Below are 16902 nucleotides of genomic sequence, written 5' to 3' on the forward strand. Positions count from 1 at the left end.
GTTTTTTAAAACTTCTGTCATCCATGCAGAACCAATACAGCTATGGAGAAGACAGTTGGCTTATTTTCTGACTCGTGCAATAGCAACAAAATTATGTTTATTTTGCAGAATTTCTATTACTGGTGGTAATATATGAGCCATAAAGACAGATCTTGACTTTCAGATGCCAGCGTCAATTGGTAAGGGTTGGTAACTAGTTTAAAAAAAAAAAAAAAGACCTCAACCAACCAACTCCCTACCTTCTTTAAATTTAACAGAACATATTTGATCTGGAACAAACGGAGGCAGGAAATACCATTTTTAATAGTTACTTTTCATAGCATAACAGAACTACCTCATTTTAAATAAGAGGAGCATTGTTTATTTAGGTTAGGCCCTCCATCTTAGTAACAAATACCGTGTTAGACAGATTTTTTTTCCCCAAGATGTAATGCAACTCTTTTGACAGAACATTCTGCTAGCAATACAGGTCTCGCCTATTAACAATCCAATGGGGGGTTTAACTTTATTTTCTTCTGCTGTGTCTTGTCTTTTCTAGGGAAAATAGGGAGGTGCTGGTATGTTTGATACATATCAGAAACATGTAAAGAGATGTACCGATGTGTCTTAAGAGGGTGCCAGGGCTTTTCTGTTGACAGAGTCTGTCATCAGGTGTTGAAACTCTAAATAAAGCTGCTGAGGTTCTACTGACTCATGGTGGCATGTCCGACTTGTTTTACTACACCTGGGTTATCAGGGAGATTGTAGTGGCTCTCCAGGGTGAGTGAGCTTGGCTCTGGGACATAGAGATTTTTGAGGAGATCTGGAGAAAGCTGAGGTTCATGTTGTACTATTGTTTTTACTAGCAAGTTTGGACACTGATTCTTTTCTGTTGAGGATAGTGTAAGGATTCAGCCTGTTCACAGTATGGTCCCCAAAAAGATTGTAATGAGGGGGAAAGAAACTCTGCATGTTTAGTATGAGGAAAATATTATATACTAAATAAAACTGTCCTGAGACAATGTTATGACTAACATGAACAGAGAACATCTATTTTAGAAACATTGATGGCTTTTATGTAGCCATAAATGATAGGCTTAAAAATATCCTCTTCAGACAATTTCACCTTCCTTACAGTAATTAGACTGGGCCACCAAGGTGTCCTGTTTCCCATCACAAATTGATGCTAACTCCTTCTGGTTTTTCCCCTATAACATCTCCAGAATTAATCATTTCCTCTCAGTCCTTACTGTTGCCAAAGCTTTGGTCCATGCTTTGATCATCTCTTGCATAGCTTGCTGCAGCCTCCTTGTTCTAAACCTGTTGATTCTCCCATTGTATTCCTCTCAGCTGCTGCTGAAATCCTGTTCCACATCGCTATGTGTTTTGATCATGCTACTGCTGTTCTTGAGAACATACATTAGCTTGGATATCCATCTGTATTATATTGAAACTCCTCCTCCTTTCTCCCCTCTCCACTGATTTCCTGTTTCCTCCCTCCTGACATACACTATAAACCCAGCTTATTTTTTTCTTGCTTTTCTCCCTCAAGTGACTCTACATCTTCTCTCCTGCTGCTTTTGTGCCTGGAACATCCTCCCATTGTGCAGCTGCACCCTTTTCCCTTTCAAAACATTTCCTAGGACTCTTAATTTCAATCAACCTTTCACAGCTAAATTCAACCCAGGACAGTACACAGAAACCCTAATTATTATATTGCTATAAATAAATTATAATTGCACACACAAAAACTACATTAAAATAACATTACAAAGGTTGCAAAGTTAAGCCCTCAGAATTTCAGAAATTAAAGTTGTCTATGCATTGTTACCTTTTGTTTTTGTAACCTTTTCACCTCCTCTACCCTCTTCACCTCTCCTTGCCGTGATCCCTTGCTGTGATTTGTGACTAATAGACTGTAATAACCTCAAGACAGGGCCCTGTCAGTTTATTAGTTTACAAGGAGCTATGCAAACCTTTGATACTGTATAAATAAAATAATCTAATCCTAGTCCTCTGCCTTGAACAAAGTCTTCCAGCCTCATAGCTCCTGTCACACTGAGCAGGTTTTCCCAGCTCTGCCCCACTGCTGCTGCCTCTAGGGCCCTCTCTCACACTGCCTACTTTGTTGCCTTGAGTAACATCTTCCTTTGTGCTATTCCCATTAGATTTTGTCTAACTTATTTTGCACACTTTAAATGATGGGAACTTGGCTACCTCACTCGATCTCTTATTCTGTTGCCTAATTTCCATAACTGTTAAGAAATGTCTGCTTAGATATAACCCGATTTTATTTAATTTTTAATGTTAGACCATTAATTCTTGCTCTCAGTTGTATAAAACTGCCCCTTTCCCTCTCCCGTCTATTAAAACCTCTCTGGTATTTTTCTGTTTTCATAAATCCTGTAATCACTTATCTGGACTGCATTTAAAAAAAAGATCATGTTCTCTGGGTCCTGCTGTCATTTTAACTATATCTAATTTTTCATTCCATCACTCCTTTCAGATGAAGTTCACTATACATTAATATTGCTCTATTTGATAAGAGCCTAGTTGCTTGTCCTAATTTGTGGAGTATTGATATTTCAGGCTGCAAAAGTGAATATTCTGAATAATTTTAATTATACATTGAATACAGTGCACATTTATTCATTATAAGAGTATTGTCAAACCCAAGTTTAGGGCAAAATTCTGACCTGCTGTGGGAGGGAGAGAGAAGAGAGAGGAGAATGCCCCTTCCCCATTTCCAGTCCAGCACTCACTCATGAGCAGAGTAGGGTTGGATTTAAGACTGCCTTATTTTGAGCATCACGTAGGAGAGCCCACTTAATGCACATATGAATTTTCCATGGGTCAGAGGTAAGGTTCACAGCCATCTGTCAGCATGTTGTCTACAGCAGCAAATGCTAAAGTGGAGTGCATATCTTTCTTTTTTGGAGGAAGACTAAGAAATGTGATAGAGTGTATTGTACCCCAAGCCCCATAAAGCTCTTCTGGCTGAAGCAGGCAGGATGACGTCAATGATTCTCTACTATTCTGCTACCCATCCTACTCCTTCCTGAAGCTCCCTGAGGCTCAAATTTAAGATGCCTACTAACTTTTATTCCCTGGTGATCATGCCATTATCATGGTGTTACACTTACAAAAACATGTTGTCCTGTCCTCTTTTCAGAATAAAATCACAACAGATATACTCTACTTTTCCACATCTGAGCATTGTAGCTGTGCATATGTTTTTGCAGTCTCATATTTCTTTAATTGGGCTCCCTGTCTCTGGCAGTCTCTTTAGGAGACACCATTGGCAGGGTTTATATCTCAGAGGATGCAATGATTATGGCCAAGATCTTCTCAGCAGGATTTTTTTTATCTGCCAGGCCAAATAATTGCTATTTTTGCTATGGCATAATATATCATTTACTTCCTTACTTTAATCCCCTCTCCCTCAGTCTGTATTTCTGTATGTTTAATTCCTTTTGTACTGAAATTTAGGCATGACACTTTAATGTGTTTTCAGTCTTTCTCCTTCATTTTCCCTCTTGTTCTCTGAAGAATTGCTATTAATTCGAAGGACAAGGAGTAAGCCTAGACATATTGTCATTCTTGTGCCATCATCTTCTCTCCTTGTGAGAGGATTACATTGTCACGCAGGTAGAATTAATCAAGACTTTGATTTCATGTAACATCCAGTTTAGTTAATTAGCAGGGTTTGAATCTGGGACTTTAGTTCACATGGTAAAGGTCTGTGATCTGGCGCTAAAGGAATAATTCTAATGCGCTCTCTTTAATTTGGTATTTAGATTGTATCTGTCACCAAGGTGCCTAAGAGCCTTAAGGAAGCGCTAGTGAATATATAAAGGTCCCCAGTTTCCAGCTCAGTAGAGCTGAGTGAATAACTGATTTTTTGGTTCTCTGCCTAGGCCAAAAAATCTTAAAAAAAAAAAAAAAAGCAAAATGTTATAATGGTTCTTTCTGACTTTTTCCAAAAAAGCCTTTATTTGTATTTGTCCCAAGCTATTTGCCATATTCAACTCAAATTTGTGAATAGCTTTAGTCACCCTGAAACTGCATTCTTTGGTGAATTTACTATCTGTCCAGGGAGGAAAAAAGTTCACCAGCTCTGTCAGTCAGTAGAAGGTTGGGTGTTTACAGGTCAGGAACCTTGTTTGAAGTGATTTCTGAACAATTTTACTCTTTTTTTCTCAAGTTAATTGGAAATATGTTTTAATGGTATTAGTGTTAACTTTATGAATCCTTCCTTAGGTTTAAGGTTCTATTGCATGCTCAAACATCTTATTTATTATTCTTGCTTAGCATTTTTCCTTTTGTGAGAAAGCACAACTTGCTTATTAGCACTTCAGGAAAACCACTCATACAGCCCATTTTAGTCTGTAAGCAAACTCTAAGCTAGTCTGCTGGGGGCCTAATACGTTGCAGGTGTGGTGGATTAAGCACATGAGATTTCTCATCTCTACATTAAAGGAAAGTATTTAGACTTTTAGACTGAGAGAATGTAAATATGGAACCATGACATTTAAAATGCAGAATATTAGCAAGTGTCAGATAATGTGAAAGTTCTTTAAAAATTAATGTGGTTTATTGTTAAAAGTTAGTGAATCCATTTGTGCTAAATAACTGCAGCTATGGATGTGTTATTCCTGACAGACAGCAGTTATGTTTTGGCATTATGCCCTGATTATTTACTACAAGTCAGTTCCCCCCTCCCCTTTGTCTGTTAAATTCTACCCTAAACCTTTTTGGTTGTGCCATAGTAAAGGCTGGACATTTGCTAAATTACAATGTTTTCTCCTATTATAACATATATGTTCTTGCTTTCCTCACTCGCCATAAACTTTGAGCACTTGTCATAAACAGATAGCTAAGGGTTAACGTCTCTTTCACCTGGAAAGAAGTAATCTGAAACACCTGACCAGAGGACCAATCAGGAAACCAGACTTTTTCAGGTCTGGGTGGAGGGAAGTTTGTGTCTGAGTTCTTTGTCTTCTGCCTATCTCCCTCTCGGCTATGGGAAGGATTTCTCTAGTTCCTGCTTTCTAATCTTCTGTTTCCCAGTTGTAAGTACAAAAGATCAGATAGTGATTTATATGTTTTTTTGTATTTTACATGCGTGTAGTGGTTGGAGTGTTTTGAATTGTATTCTTTTTGAATAAGGCTGTTTATTCATATTTCTTTTAAGCAATTGACCCTGTATTTGTCACCTTGATACAGAGAGACCATTTTTATGTATTTTTCTTTCTTTTTACCTAAAGCTTTCTTTTTAAGACCTGTTAGAGTTTTTCTTTAGTGGGGAACTCCAGGGAATTGAGTCTGTGCTCACCAGGGAATTGGTGGGAGGAAGAAGTCAGGGGGAAATCTGTGTGTGTTAGATTTACTAGCCTGACTTTGCATTCCCTCTGGGTGAGGGGGGAAGAGAGATTAGCTCTCGGTACTTCTGTTTTCCAAGGCTGGAAACGGGGAGGGTGGAATCCCTCTGTTTAGATTCACGGAGTTTGCTTCTGTTTATCTCTCCAGGAACCCAGGGAGGGAATACCTGGAAGGGAGAAGGGAAGGGAAATGGTTTATTCCCCTTTGTTGTGAGACTCAAGGAATTTGGGTCTTGGGGTCCCCAGGGAAGGTTTTTGGGGGGGACCAGAGTGCCCCAAAACACTCTAATTTTTTGGGTGGTGGCAGCTTTACCAGGTCCAAGCTGGTAACTAAGCTTGGAGGTTTTCATGCTAACCCCCATATTTTGGACGCTAGGGTCCAAATCTGGGACTAGGTTATGATAGCACTAATGCAACATTGTAGTTGTGAAATTAAGCACTTTAAAGTAAGGAAATACAAATATTATGGTTGCTTTGGCAGTGTTCTGTATCCCTTATGGTTTATGATCTACGTCAGTAACAAAGAGCAGAATGTTAAGGTTTACATTCAACAAGGGAAAGAACAGAATACTTCCTTTGAGTAAGGTGGCTACTAATGTTGCCAAAGCAACATTTTGAATTTCTGACTTTCCTGAATGATCGCTATCAAAGCCTTTATATTGCATTAATGAGAATATTAATAAGGATATTTTCAGTTAGTTAATTTCCTAATTTCTTTTAAAAAGAAAACGTGGGTGGAAAAAGGACTACCTTATCAGGTGCTGTATGTATGCAAAATAGCTTTTCTATTAAAGTCAATGACAATTTTGCACAAAAATCAGATCAAGGGTTCACTATATACCCTTAGTCTACATGGGGCAAAGAATCTATTGTGTTGCAGGAGGAATAAAGTTTGCATAGAAAATACATATACATATTGTGACAAAATTCCTCCTCTATCTTGGTGGGTCCTGCGCTTATTTGGCAGATTTGCTCACCTCAGTGATCTTCCCCACAGTCTGGGTCAACTCCTGTGTCTGATCAGGAGTTGGGAGGTTTGGGGGAACCCAGGCCCACCCTCTACTCCAAGTTCCAGACCAGGGCCCTGTGGATTGCAGCTGTCTATAGTGCCTCCTGTAACAGCTGCATGACAGCTACAACTCCCTGGGCTACTTCCCCATGGCCTTCTCCAAACACCTTCTTTATCCTCACCACAAGACCTTCCTCCTGGTGTCTGATAACATTTGTACTCCTTAGTCCTCCAGCAGCACACCCACACCCACACCCTCTCCCCTCTTGCTCCCAGCTCCTCACACACACTTCCTCTCCTCTGGCTCCCCCCTCCCTGACTGGAGTGAGCTCCTTTTTAAAACCAGGTGCCCCGATTAGCCTGCCTTGATTGGCTGCAGGTGTTCTAATCAGCCTGTCTGCCTTAATTGGTTCTAGCAGATTCCTGATTACTCTAGTGCAGCCCCTGCTCTGGTCACTCAGGGAACAGAAAACTACTCATCCACTGACCAGTATATTTTCCCTCTACCAGACTCCTGTACCCCACTGGCCTGGATCTGTCACAATATGTGGATCAAAGTTCTTCCACCTTATTTGAATACATTCTGCAGACTAACCACAGAAAACATGTGTGCAAAGATTTTGTATCATGACTCAGATCCTGTCGCCCGTGCACTACAGTGTGAAGACATCAGTGAATGGAAAATACTCAATAATTGATTATTATGAAGGAATTCTAAGTTAATACTGCTTCCAGTTTGGTTGCTACACCTGGCATACTATCTTCCTGTTTGGAAGGTATAATTTTAATTAGGTGCTCATTAGGTAATATAAAACTGCTCCTTTGATTAAAGAATTACTATTAAAATGGTGATTAGGACACTGGAACACATGAGACCAATGGCGTGTAGCAGCAAGTTGTGTTATTCTGCTTAGTTTCTACCCATTCTATTCTACTTTTTGTGAAGTGATATTTTAAATGTTAATGCCTTTTCAACTCACAAACGCTTCCTATGTACATGCTAAGTTGGAATATGTTACTTTTTTTCTGTGAGTAGCTGTGCACTGTAGATCTACACTGAGGACTAAAATATAGGACTTAAGCAGTGGGTGGAGACTGTAAAATAGCATATTAACTTTAACTTTAGAACTTCACCATAGGGCATGTTCCCATTTACATCTCTATTTTTTCAATTCCTTAGTTTATTTTTCTAAGATTTAAAAAAGCATTCTGCAATGCCAAACAGAATTTGCTTTTCCTAGAAAATCATCTTCTCCCATCAGGATTTCTGTTTCTAGAAGTACTAATTAAACCAAGAAAGAAGTTTAATGGCTAAGGTACTGTAGATCTTTCAAAATGTGAAGTTAAGCAGCATGACTATGAGTTTATCCTGGCAGACCCCGCCTGACATTCCAGAATCTGGGTAGTTTGACAGTACTGCTGCTTTCTGTCCACAATTTCAGAGATGCAGCTGCACTCTGTGTAGATGCTTAGGGATGCATAAATATGGGGAGAAGAACAGTGTTCAAGGGCTGAATCCTTACCCTGTCCTCAGAGCATACAGACCCTGAGTTAATATCCAAACTAGTTTCCTTCCTTGTGTTTGGTTAAATTAGTAACTGAAACAGAACATACACACACTTCAGCCAAGATTTTGCCTTTAGTTTGGCTGCCCATGGAACTCTGCTCTGGGGCATCTTCTACCATCTACGGTCTTCAAAATAGGTGTAATAATGAAAATTAAAATGATTTTTCATTTTATTTTTTATTTTCATGAGTTCCTAGCCCGAACATTATGTCTTAGAGCTTCTCCAATCATGCAGAAAACACTGATTTCACAGAAGAAATATGGGTTTTCTAAAAATATCAAAAGTCAGATATTTTAACTTAAAACTCTTCATTATAATTCAAAAGAGAGGTAGATAAATAGTAATTAGGCATGCCATTTACTCAGCTAAAAAGCTGCAAATTGTCTGCCATTTATCCCTTTCATGGAGTCGGTTCTCTGATTCTAAACATGACTAATGAGTGGTCAAAAAATGACAGGATACTGCTACCTCAGAATATTAACAGTTGTGCGGCACAATGTGATAAAGCTTTTTTTTCTGTCAGAACCTGCTGCCAAGTATTTTGATGGATATAGGTATTCCCATATTGGGATATTATACAATTTTTCACAGCACCATCTTTGGTGGTCTGTGTGTGTGTGTGTGTGTGTGTGTGTGTGTGTGTGTGTGTGTGTGTGTGTGTGTGTTTTCTCTTTCTTTTTTCTTATTTGTAATTACTAAGTACCTTTGACTCAACAGTGGATATTTATCTATTGTAGGTGGGCACCTACAATAGCAGGCTAGCTTTGGGTAGGAAAAGTGAGCTCACTATGTAATTCTACTACACTGATTTTGATGGGCTCATGCTAGATGTGCTCGAGCTAGCATGCTAAAAGTAGAAGTGTAGACATTGTGGCATGGACAGCGGCTCAGGCTATAATGTTTTAAGTAGAATGATATTCTAGAATGATATTCTAGGAGCTATGTTTTATGCTATACATATGATACTTATCAGTGGAGTTGATCTTCTATTGAGTAAGTGAATTATATGTTAAACCTGATGTTATGGGTGAATTTCAGTTTTAGGTGCAACAAAATGACACCCTTTTTGATATCTGTTTTCAACTTTATAAATTCCAAGTCATAAAGTACTTCATGATTCTAATTTTATGATTTACAAGATTTGAAAATAGAAGCTCATAATATTTTTGTGTCACACTTCTTCCAAATTGTGAAATAAAAAATAAGTTGACTAATTTGCATGTGTGAGCAATTTAGAGGAAAATAGATCAGTAGTTGGTGTATCCCTACATTCTACTGACATTTTCTTTGATGTCAAAAGAGTACAATTTATTAGCAAAATGTCTACAACTGAAAAAGTCATTTGTCTAGTAAATCTACTTTAGAGCTGAATGGTACAAAATAAAATGTCATTCTATTAAAAAAAATCTTTGTCGCCATTCTCAGTTTTCATAATGACTCATTGAAGTAAAGAGAGTTTTAAATAAAGCACAAAACAACTTACCAAATTAAAAAAAAAAAGCCAAATATTGATGACCTTTCAAATAAGATAATTAACTTACAAGTTCATAAATATTAGCCAAGTCTAAAGATGAATGATAATGTGGATGCTTTGATTTTAGGATGATTAATTACCTGTTCATAACAGTTCATGCACACAGTCATGAACTGCACAGATGTTGAAGTGGAATGATTTTAGGTATTTGGAAAATTACCATCAATTTGAACTAGTTTGCAAGAATACATTTACATATTTTAGCAAAGCCAATCATTTCTGTGTTTGCTTTCTAGAAGTAGAGGAGTTCCCCAGTGATTCTCAGTTTTTAAAAAATGCTTAATATAGATTACAGTGCAAGTATCATATCTGTTGTCAGATCAAGTGCCATGATTTCCTGTGTCTTGCAAAATCTGCTAATATGCTTTGGCTAAGTAGCTAATATGTAAGTGTAAATTATATTACCTTTCATCCTAGAATCTTTAAGCTCTTTACAAAATTGAATAAATACTATTTCCCTTTAATAAATGGGGAAATGGATGCACACAGGTGTAAAGTGAGATGTTCAAATCTATACGGCAAGTAATGTTGATTAGGGAATAAAATAGATTTCCTGACTCCCAACAATCCAATTGCTAGGCCTCATGCTTCGTGATGTCCTTGGTAGAGTGCCCACCTAGCTGAGCTCTGAAGTTCATGAATATCTAAATCTTCTTTGAAGCTGGAATGTTAAATGAATGCAGACAAACTTTACAGTAAATTTTCTTTAGAAAAACGAGTCTAATATTGGAATATCCCCACTACGATATACTGAACCATTGCTCTATATTATGGCTGTAAAATATGATTAATTTCACTGAAAGGAAACCACTTCCAAATTCATTTGTCTCCAAAGAACACAGTCTACTATGCCAGCGTTCCTCAACTTTTTTCTTTCTGCGGCCCTCCAACACGCTATAAAAAACTCTATAGCCCAGCTCAGTTGCTTAGGCTTTGGCTTCAGCCCTGCTGGGTGTCAGAGCTCAGGGCTTCTGCCCTGTGGAGAGGTGGTGCCCAGAGCCAGCTCCAGGCACCAGCTTAGCAAGCAGGTGCTTGGGGCAGCCACTCCAGAGAGAGTTCTCTGAAAACATCCACTCAGTATGCAGCGGCAGTCAAAAAAGCAAACTGAATGTTAGGAATAATTAAGAAAAGAATAGATAATAAGACAGAAAATATCATATTGCCTATTGTCATATGGTATGACCTCATATTGAATATTGTGTGCAGATGTGGTCACCTCATCTCAAAAAAGATATATTGGAATTGAAAAAGGTTCAGAAAATGGCAACAAAAATGATTAGGGGTATGGAACAGCTGCCATCTGAGGAGAGATTAATAAGACTGGAACTTTTCAGCTTGGAAAAAGAGATGACTAAGGAGGATGGATATAATAGAAGTCTATACAATCATGATGGGTGTGAAGAAAGTAAATAAGGAAGTGTTATTTACTTCTTCTCATAACACAAGAGCTAGGGGGTCACCCAATGAAATTAATAGGCAGCAGATTTGAAACAAACAAAAGGAAGTATTTTTTCACACAATGCACAGTCAACCTGTGGAACTCCTTGCCAGATGATGTTGTGAATGCCAGGACTATAACAAGGTTCAAAAAAACTAGATAAATTCATGGAGGATAGGTCCATCAATGGCTATTAGCCAGGATGGGCAGGGATGGTGTCCTCAGCCTCTGTTTGCCAGAAGCTGGGAATGGGCAATAGGGGATGGATTACTTGATGATTACCTGTTCTGTTCATACCATCTGAGGAACCTGGCTTTGGCCACTGTCTGAAGACAGGATACTGGGCTAGATGGATCTTTGGGCTCACCCATTATGGCTGTTCTCATGTTCCTTTATAGTGTTATCTTGTCATTACTGTTAGTTGTTGCTTAGCTAAGCTATACTCATTACAAGTACTTAAATCTTTCCTTTAAATCTATCCATACAACCTCAAACCACTTTTGTTTCACCAGTTTGTCAGTATCTTTCTAGTAATGATGTGCTCACCAATAAAGACCTTATTTCATATGTTTCAACCAGTATTGCCAACTTTGGTTTTCTGTAGAATTACAGTCAAGATTCTTTAGCAACATATATGATCTTTATAAACATGGGGAATTCTCAGTCTAACTACAAAGTCTCTATGCTATTGAGGTAGTGCACAAAAGCTATAAAAGACCTGGAACTGGTCAGATTTCCCCTGGCACAGGTTACAGGTGGTGCTGCCCTACCAGCCCTTAAGTAGGGCCAGGAGAGGGCAGACCTGTAGTACCTAGCTCTATGGGCATTCCAGGCAGTGCCAAATCCATAGGGCTTCCCTGCGGGGTTTAGGACAGCTCTCTAAATTACATTAGGGGCTGCTCTGACCCTTGGAACAGCTCAGACTAGGGAGTGCAAAAAGGTGGTTTAAAGTCATGTTTGCCTTTGCTCCCTCCTTCCCCCAGGGCTGTGAATTCTGTTCTGTGCTTGCTAGAGGCATAGACAAAATTTAAAACAACTCCTCATTATTTTTGCTGATACAAACTGACACGGCTGCCACTCTGAAACTTTGAGAATAGTTACAGACAGGGAAAGTTTCATAGACCTCCTTGAAAACTTGGAGCCCAAAACTAAAAGAAGTATGAAAAGGAATATCAACTGCTGACAGAACTTCTTTTGGCATCTTTTTATGTTGCTTTGCATGAATGCCTAACTTCCTCTTTTGAAATCATGCATAATAAATAGAACCTCAGCCTTTTCAGAAAAAAAATATCTATGGTAAATGAAAACTTCCAACAAACAGAAGTCTTATATTTCTTGAAGTGGATCCTTTGTAGTATGAGCAGAGCTCTAAATTTAATATCTTCATGTTGTTGTAGTGGCTTAGTTCACAATTCATTAGTTAATCTAATCTTTAAAAAAGGTTTCCATGTTTATTCAGTTAAGGGCTTCAGGCTTAATTCCAAAATAGCAAATTTGAAAAATCACAAGATTTTAATAGTTAATGGAGTCATACATTGTCTTTTTGACAGTGGGGGGTAGACAGTTGCCTTTAAACCACAGTGCTTTATTTCTAACTTTGTTTTCAAGATACAGTATAAATCCTACTTATTAAAAGGTTGCTTCATCAGCAGTTTAAGCTGAAAGAGATACTGACTTTACACACAGAGATATGAAATACCCTATTTCCATATTTTTCTATCAGAATTGTTGCTTTATTTTTTGTGTGCCCAGAAAATACCTTGGAGCATCACAGAACAAGTAAAGGTATAGTCCCATTACTCCCTTACCCTACCCGCACCCAAAACAATTAACATTCTAAGGTCTGATGCAACAACAGATGAATGAGGACAGGCAAACAAAGCTGCTGGTGGAGGTAGGGTGAGGGCTGTGCATTCATTGTGCTGTTAATCAAGGCATAGACAAATATTGATGGCTAAACTACATTCTTTTTCTCACTTCTCATAGACAGCATAGAAGAAATAAGCTTTTTAAGAAGGACTTGCATGAGCACAAGGGAAGTTGTTTGGAAAACAGATTTTGGGATGGTGCTCATTGACTGGGGGCAGCTTATATAAATGTCAAGGCAATTGTGTTGGAAGGAAACTTCAGTGTGGCTGCCTAAAAAGGATAGATGATTGCAAGGATGAAGTCTGAGATGCTGGTGTGGTTGATTGTTATAGAACCTTAAAAACTAAGACAAGAAGACTCAGTTAATGTGTAGTACAGCGGAAAGCTGGGAAAAGGATTTGAAGAGGGGAGTGGGAATGTAGTCAGGACAGCAGCTGAGGGGACTGGAGATGTGAAGCAGCTGTCACCAGCCACAACTCTGAGTCATATTGACCTGTGCCCCACCAAAGATTTGAGATAGAGCTATTTCTTAAAAAACTAGTATGTTTATCACAACAACAGATACAATAACTTACAGGTAGCCAGTTCCCCAAAATGCTTAGAGATGATGCTGACCAAAGTTTTCACCAATATATAGGCTGGGCCCTACCTGTATATCCCCCCACAGGTTCATTATGAAAGTCCTTTACACAGCAATTCCACAACATTGATTGAGAAGTAGAAGAGCCTGCATTATAAAGGAGCCCACACTTCTCAATCCTTACTTGCTTTGCAAAAAGAAGATTGATAGGCAGGTCTCCCTTCCCCATTTCTTTGAGTAGAACAACTCTATTCTGCACTGTGGTCTGAGACCATTCTGAATGGAAAGACAAAATTCCCAAACCTTGCTGCTTTCCCTCCCTTTCCCTCCACACCCCTGCTAAAATCTGATAACACTGAAGGAGCTGTGATCCACCCTTCCCTTAGGGCCTGAACAAAGGAAAACAGGGAAAGCATGACCTTCTCTTTTCTAATTTCTGATGACAACTTGCTCCTTGCTTGCATGTTGGAATCTGTAAACCAGAGAGAAGAATTTGGCTTTGGTACTGTAGGAGATGATTCATGCTCAGTAAAGGGATGTACCCATCAAGATGGAAAGGAAGGGCAGATATATGTCATGTATGGAAGAAGAGGTTATAGGATTTTGTTACCACCTTCATGTGAGAGGTAGGATTTAGAAGATGACATCTAGGTTGTGGGCTATGGGCACAGAGAAGATGTTGGCAATGGAGAGCTGACCTGGTAAGAGAATGTTTGGGAAGGAAATCCATTAATTCAGTTTGGTCATGTTAAGCCTGAGATAATAAGCCATCCAGGATGAAACGTGGAAGTCACAGTGAAAGATGTTGAATGTAATAAAGAAACAGGGTTCTAGTATTTATTTCTGAAGATAATTTTTTAATATATTTTGTCAATGTATACATTTAACTGTAATAAAAGATGCATTTCCAAATATCTTATTCAATATAAATATGATATATTTCATTATTAGCCAAGGAATTAAGGATTATGCAAAAGCTTATTTCTGGAGATTCCTTAAGAGCATATATAAAGAGTAGTTAATAGAGGTTTCACTGGCAGGAGATAAAACATTCTCTCTCTCTCTCACACACACACACACACACACACACACACACACACACACACACACACACACACACACACACAGTTTGCAGATCAATAATAAGCAAATACATTCAGTATATTCTTTATCCATAGTGTGCATGTATATTTTGCAATGTCAGTTTGTTTTTGCAAAGATAAATATACTTAACACTGAGAAATTTTAATGGTCAAGTGCCTGGAGGGAAATTGAAAGTTATCCAATGTGACAGACTGGTGAGTTGGAAAGTGTTCAAATAGCAGGTTCATAACATAGAATTTCAACACTCTTTAGAGTATGAACCTGTTTTTTTAATAGTTTCTAGGCCATTGATCAACTAATAGGATGTATGGAAAAGGATGGAATTTATATGAATCTCTATGTATATGTATATAAAATGTAAATTATGTATACTAAATAACCCCCCCAGTATGTCAATGTATGTGCACATGTACCCATGTACATATATGCGGGTATATCCTGTTTTTTAGAAACACTGAACACCTGTATCTCCCAGTGATATCAACAGGCATTTAAGGGTGCTTAAAGGATGTGAACTAAAGGCCGGGGGGAAGCCAACAGGTATGGAGGAGTACATGGTTTGGACAGAGATATCCCTTAGGGGAGGATCAATTAATGGAGATTCTCTATGTCCTAGTAAGGAGGAGAGGATGGAAGATGATAAAATTCAGGTAGGATCTGATGAGAAAGATTCAAATGAAAAAAAGTCCCATTCAATTACAAAATGTAATGGCAGACAGCTAAAAAGTGACACGTTTTTAAAGTGCTTATATAACAATGCTAGAAGTCTAAATAATAAGATGGATGAATTAGAATGCCTTGTGTTAAATGAGAATATTGACATAATAGGCATCACAGAAACTTGGTGGAATGAAGATAATCAATGGGACATAGTAATACCAGGGTACAAAATACATTGGAAAGACAAAACAGGTTGTACTGGTGGGGGAGTGGCACTATATGTGAAAGAAAGCATAGAATAAAATGAAGTAAAAATCTTAAATGAATCAAACTGTACCATAGAATCTCTGTGGTTAATAATTCCATGCTGTAATAATAAGAATATAGCAGTAGAGATATATTACTGACCACTTGATGAGGATGATGATAATGACTATGAAATGCTCAGGAAGATTAGAGAGGCTATTAAAATAAAAAAAAATCAATAATAATAATGGGGAATTTCAACTATCCCCATATTGATTGGGTACATGACACATCAGGACGAGATGCAGTTTCTTGACACCTTAAGCATCTAGTCCTGGAACCCACAAGAGGAGAGCCAATTCTTGGTTTAGTCCTAAATGAAGCACAGGATCGGATCCAAGAGGTGAATATAGCTGGACCCCTTGGTAATAGTGACCATAAATAATTAAATTTAATATTCCTGTGGCAGGGAAAACACCACACCAGCCCAGCACTGTAGCATTTAATTTCAGAAAGGGAAACTACACCAAAATGAGGAGGTTAGTGAATCAGAAATTAAAGGGTACACAGCCAAAAGTGAAATCCCTGCAAACTGCATGGAAACTTTTTAAAGACCCTATAATAGAGGCTCAAATTAAATATATACCCCCAAATAAAAAAAAAACATAGTAAGAGAACCAAAAAAGTGCCACTATGGCTCAACAACAAAGTAAAAGAAGCAGTGAGAGGCAAAAAGGCATCCTTTAAAAAGTAGACGTTAAATCCTAGTGAGGAAAATAGAAAGGAGCATAAACTCTGGCATATGAAGTATAAAATTATAATTAGGAAGGCCAAAAAAGAATTTGAGGAACAGCTAGCCAAAGACTTAAAAAGTAATAGCAAAAATATTTTTTTAAGTACATCAGAAGCAGGAAACCTACTAAACAACCAGTGGGACCACTGGGCAATCGAGGTACTAAAGGCGCACTCAAGGATGATAAGGCCATTGAGGAGAAACGAAATAAATTCTTTGCATCAGTTTTCATGGCTGATGATGTGAGGGACATTCCCAACCCTGAGCAATTGTTTTTATGTGACAAATCTGAGGAACTGTCCCAGATTGAGGTCATTAGAAGAGGTTTGGGAACAAATTGATAAACTAAATAGTAACGTCACCAGGATCAGATGGTATTCACCCAAGAGTTCTGGAGGAACTCATGTGTGAAATTGCAGAACTACTAACTGTAGTATCATTTAAATCAGCTTCTGTACCAAATGACTGGACGATAGCTAATGTGACACCAGGGCTGCCCCAAGCAAAAAAAAAAAAATCTGCCCTGACTGTGCCACCCCAAGAATGGACGGAATGCCGCCCATTAGGATGCGCCACCCCAGGCACGTGCTTTCTCTGATGGTGCCAGCAGCCAGCCCTGTGTGACGACAATTTTTAAAACGGGCTCCAGAGCTAATCCCGACAATTACAGGCCCATAAGCCTGAATTCAGTACTGGGGAAACTGGTTGAAACTATAGTCAGGAACAAAATTTTCAGATACA

At 38.4% G+C, this 16902-nt stretch overlaps 2 protein-coding genes across 3 annotated transcripts in view; one reads left to right on the forward strand and one right to left on the reverse strand.

Annotated features, from left to right (window-relative positions):
• Positions 1–16902, forward strand: part of DOCK2 (dedicator of cytokinesis 2) — a 525760-nt gene that overhangs the window by 321909 nt on the left and 186949 nt on the right. The window lies entirely within an intron of this gene.
• The window catches only part of INSYN2B (inhibitory synaptic factor family member 2B), a 123027-nt gene that overhangs the window by 77622 nt on the left and 28503 nt on the right, over positions 1–16902 (reverse strand). The gene's annotated exons all lie outside the window — the stretch shown is intronic.

This window comes from Gopherus evgoodei, chromosome 8, assembly GCF_007399415.2.
Source record: "Gopherus evgoodei ecotype Sinaloan lineage chromosome 8, rGopEvg1_v1.p, whole genome shotgun sequence".
Lineage (NCBI taxonomy): Eukaryota > Metazoa > Chordata > Testudines > Testudinidae > Gopherus > Gopherus evgoodei.